Here is a 5664-nt window from a genome sequence, read left to right as displayed (position 1 = left end):
ACTTGTGGGACTATCCTAGTGAAGAGGGGATTGACTTATTAAAGAGAGATCCAACCTAAAAGTAAGGAGAAATTTTCTGACAGTAAGAACAATTAATCAATGGAATAGCTTGCTTCATGCAGTGGTGGGTGCTCCATCACTGGAGGCTTTCAACAATTGACTGGTTAACCATCTGACTGGGATGGTCTAAGGCTCTTGCCTTGAGCATGGGGTTGGAATACAAGATCTCTGAGGTCCCTTCCAGCCCTATGATTCTATATTCAATGAAACCAGCTAAGCTGGTAGCCAGCGCCACCTCTCGTGGTAGCCAGTTCCAAAGTTGAATTATATGTTCTGTAACAATGAAAACAAACAAACAAGAGATTTATTTCCAGGACTGAATTTCATTGCTTGACTCAGCTTCTAATTAATCTCTCTAAATTCTTCATCCTGTTTATGGTAAAAAAAAAAAAAAAACCTGGAGAGAGATGTCTAAATAGGTAAGGTTTTCAATAAATTGGAATGGTCACCTCTGATGAAATCCTCCACTTTCAGAAGTCTGCCCTGTAATTTACAACTCATAAAGTGCACATGGAAAGGCCTCTTTAAAAAGGACAACGAAGTTAGAGCAACATTAGTACAAAATGTCTTAATACAATTCTTTGAACTAGGAAAAGTACATTGGAAAATAAATGTATTAGATGCTCATGTACATGCATACAAATTTTAATGCAGGCTTCTTGTTAATACAAAATTTATAACGATGGAATTTAGCCATGATATACTCATTTAATTATTTCATTTATACCCCAATTTTCACCTCAAATTACTATTTAATACAATAAGTTTAGAAAAGCTATCAAATTAGACTATAGAATAAAAATCTTTGCAAATCTTTAGCCAAGTATGAAACATTCATTGCAAAACACCAACACCACTGCAACAACTGTTCATAATTGTGGCGAGAATGGACTATCCTTTGTCTTTTATATGAAGAGGAAGAAAGAATGATATCTTAGAAAACAAGGAAGAAATAGATAGATAAAGAAAGAGAATCTGGATGCCCCATGAAATTTTAGCTTTTGCACCAGTCACTAGTTTATCCACTCTTGCCCATTATTTGTGCAATCTTCTCCTAATTGCTCTTCAAAATATCATTATGAACAGGAAGGCAGGAGAACTAAAGTTGATCTGCAAATACAATAATCTCAAACAATCATTCACTAAATAAACTCATTAGAGTACATTGAGTGCACAAAGAACACACAAAGAATATAATGATTTTAATCTTTTAAAGATTAATGCTTCTTAAACAGTTGGCATAATCTTAGCTGTTCCATAATTGTGAAGGCTGTCGTATCTTTTCTAGTGCAGTCTTTCTCAATCTCAGCAACTCAATTCATCATGATGACTGGGGAATTCTGGGAGTTCAAATCTACATAGCTTAAAGTTGCTAAGGTTAAGAAATAAGTGTCCTGGGGTCAGCATCTCATGGCATAACTTATTGGGTGAAGCTTATAGCTGGCTTTACCATTTAAAGCAGGAGGACTGCAGTGTGGACTGAAATAGCTTTGTTCCTTTACATTTTACATGAATTTACTTCACTTGTTTTCCTAAATCTACTTTGAATGGGAAAAGAAGCCTCCATTTATTCTATTTAGAATTTTGCAATGCTGTTACAAAGCACACTTATATGCTGAAAACTGCAATATTCTGAATGTTGTGATTCAGTTCAGTCTAGAGGACTTAGTTATCAAAAAGCATATGTAAAAAAAATGAGCACCCTATTATACATTTGCATAATTTACGTGAAAACCTGCTCAAAAGTACATTATATTAGGGGAAATAATCTGTAAATTGTCAATGATTGGGGTGGGAAGAGAGAATATAAAAAGTACACAAATTAAGATTATTAGGAAAAAGTCTGTAGGAAAAATGTGCAGAATGCGGAATTAAAAATACAACCTGATTTGGGAGTGAACTGAAAGAAATGCAAACATGGAAAAACAAGAGTTTAAGAATTTAGGGGAAGAAAAGTCTAGCTTCCCCATTTTATTGTACCCTTTAAAATGATTGCTGTTTATAGTATATTACAGAGCACATCCATGAATGCCAACTAGTAGTCAGAAGACAAGATATAAAATCCTTAGCTGCACAACACATGGACAGGCTGAAGCATAATTTCAACTGGGAGACTGGAAGCATCCTAGATCAAGCCAAGTTCAAAAAACCTAGTGAATTCCTAGAAGAGTGGTACTCAAACAAATCAACCATCATCAGGTACACAGAGATACACATTATCTATACATCATTCAAAAGAGACAATCAAAAAGCCAAAAAAGGAAACAAAAAAGCCCCAAATAGTTACTCACCGACAATCAACTACTACATGAGCAAACACCAACACAAGATAAACACTAGACCAACAATCAAGAAGTAAACAATACCCAAACTTATCAAGAGACTACAAAGAAGACTCTCACAGACACCAATAGGGAAAGCCCCTTGTATAGAAAAAGAGAGCAAATCCCATTTCCTTCCAGCATTGATGATATTACCTAGTTTGGTAATGAAATGTCTGCAAGAAAAAAGGACTCCACAATATTCATGTGCAACAGTTCATGAGTAGTTAAAAACAGCAGTAATATCAGCACAGTAATGCAATAGCTTTACAATAGCAAAGTCTGCATCCTAAAAAAAAAAAACTTTAATAATAATAATCACCAATTGCATAATAATTGTTTGACAGTTGTTTTGCCTTGCCTCTTGCCAGCATCTGATTGAAAGAAATAGACAAAAGGAGATTAAAGGAGATTAAAAGGAGATTAATGCCAAGGAGAATGTAGAAAGGAACAATTTGCTTCCCTGATTTATTTCTTTATTTCTTTGTTTTCTCTGCTTGTTTTGATTTTATCTTCCAAAAGCTGTAAAGGGTCACATGGTGCTTATGCAACATTAGAATTAGTGGCAGTCAAGGATACACACATTTCACCTGCCAATATGAAAGAGAGAGGGCTTTGTGGCCACCATCTTGGCACTTTTTTTTTATTAACTCTCCCTGCAGATGCCCATAGCTGCAATCAAAATCACTGGATATTGTTAGTGGTGGTTCTAATTGGGGAAGAGATTCATTAGCAAAATGAATAACAAATGGAGTCATAAAGAGCCAGTTTGGTGTGGTGGTTAAGATGCTGGTCTAGAAACGAGGAGACTGTGAGCCTTTCTTAGGCATGAAAGCCAACTGGATGGCTTTGGGCTTCTTTCTTAGCCCAACTGAACTCATAGGATTTTTCTTGGGGAAAATATTCAGAGGTCTCCAGGTACTGGTCATAGTTCCAAAGACTTTAATCTGGCCCTTCTTTCTTTGATGCCCACTTTCCAAGAAAATTAACACTTTAATCCCAGTGCAAAAATGCTATAAGTTTATTTGAAATGGCTGCTGCCAGTTATGGAATATTGTGGCTTGGCAAGGAGCCACTTCATCCTCTTTGGAAATATCTTACTGACAGCTCATGAATGACAAATGAAGCCTTGTTCTTCTTCCTTTTCTATTGGCATTGTGATTCAGGAGGTCTTTCAGCCTTCAAAGTCTGTGCCCACAAAAATATTTTCAGTTTTTCTTGCCTTCTAAAGAAGTTTCGATCAACTGATGAGTGGGGTGAAACGGATATTAACTTCCTGGAGAAAATACTTCTCTAAGGTTCTCTCACTAACTTTTTTTTTTTAATATTAACTTACAAAAAGGAAGAATGATCCCAGCATGCTTTGAATCATCTGCAAATCTACCAAGGTCTATCGTAGACTTTCCAATTGAATTTTAACATTTATTTCACTCTGGTATCTTTTTCAAGGGCCAGTGTGATATAAATCAAGATGTTGGATTGGACTCAGGATAGCCATGTTTAGGTCTCCAGTTACCATGCATCTCACTGGGTGACTTTGGACAATTATTTTTCTTAGCCCAGACTAACTCCCAAGATTGGTGCTGTGAGGATAAAATGAGAAGTGATGTCATGTATATCTTGAGCTCTATGGAGGAAATGTGGGAGATTAATGTAAGAGAATAAAATAGATTCTTGAACATAGCTCTTATGCAGCAATTTTCTTAAATTACATTGATGAGTTTTCTTTTTCTGTTTATGTTCCTTCTCTTTGACCAAGATAATAGAATTTCATTTAGTTCCTAATAACTCCTAGGTTATGACAATAGATAATAATAGACCAGCAAACACAACACAAAAATCACAGGTAAATAGGATAAAAAGGAAAAATAGAATTGTTCTAAAATATCTAAAAAAGTTTAGAGAAAATATGGCATTCTGTATGAATTATAGGACAGTATTTGGCTATGGTCAAGGAAATAAAATCAGATTGATCCAATTATAACATCTTGAAATAAACCAAATCAGAATGACCAGATTATTTAATAGAGAATAGAAATAATAATTCTTGGCAAGCATCTGCAAAGAGAAGACATTAGAGAATAACAATTTAATAATTCCTCTACCACATGTTCAAAGGGGATTTTTTGGTCTCCTCCTTCAGGAATTGCTGTTGGGAGGGCATTGAATTTTGCTAGGGATAAGGTCCTTCTGAATTTTGGAATACTTGTGTGATTGAGATATCTAACTGGTTGGAGAAGATGTGCAGGGTAACTCAAGAAGGGATTTCTGAGAATTTATTTATTTGTTTAGAAAATGTATATGGGTGCCCACTAATTCTCCATGAGTAGAGCTGGAAACTCTGCTTACAGCTCTAAATCAATGGCCCATTGTTTGAGATCAGCTGCTAGTGCATGTTTATGGTGATGGATGACCAAAAAACCTATAAAGCTGCAATTTGGGATGAATCACATGGCTCCAGGAGCACTAAAAGCTGTCAATCACAATTAAAGCAGCCTGTCAAGCACACATTACCAAGAGCATATGTTGCACTCAAAACAGAGAAGAATTTATGATTGCTACCTCTAATACAAGGACCTCAAGAGGTTCACCTCCTAATAGAATTGAAAAGAACAAACAGATCATTGAGATGTACCAAAGCTGCTTCTTCTAAAGAACGTCATGCATGACAGAGTATGGGAAACCAAGAGGCAACTTCAACTTAGACAAAAACTGTTACATCAGCAAAGAGGGCTGAAAGGTTCTTGAAGCTGGGGTGGGACGAAACCCATGAATGGAATGGACTGATGGATGGATACAAGTTGTTCAAAAGAAACAAGTCTACAAAAAGAGGAGGGAGAGTTGCACTATATGTAAGAGAACACTACATATCCACAGAAATGCACGTGATCAAAGATAAAATCTCTCCAGAATGCATATGGGTCAATATAAAAGAGAAAAAAAGTAACATTACCATAGGTGTATTAACAGGTGAGCCAGGGAAAGGTCTGCTGTGACCAATTAATCGCCTCCTTTGGGCTTTTCCTTTGGGGATGCCTTGAACGAACCCTTTCAGCTGTCATTTTTGGAGTGACATGCGCTAAGCCAGCTGGAAAACTGCCCTCCAGTAGTATTGTTACAACTTAGAATTTGTGCAAATCCTTTAGCAAACACCTTCTCATATGAGGCCATGAATGAAGCTGAAGGACCCGTTCCTTGCTTCTCATAGTCAACAGAGGAAGAGCTCAGGTTGGCTTGAAAGCAGGAAGAGATTGCCTGTCTTCCAGCCAAATCCAGCCTCAAA

The sequence above is a fragment of the Protobothrops mucrosquamatus genome, unplaced genomic scaffold, assembly GCF_001527695.2.
Source record: "Protobothrops mucrosquamatus isolate PMUCROS unplaced genomic scaffold, P.Mucros_1.0 scaffold3530, whole genome shotgun sequence".
Taxonomy (NCBI): Eukaryota; Metazoa; Chordata; class Lepidosauria; order Squamata; family Viperidae; genus Protobothrops; species Protobothrops mucrosquamatus.
Note: the sequence above shows the minus strand (reverse complement) of the source record.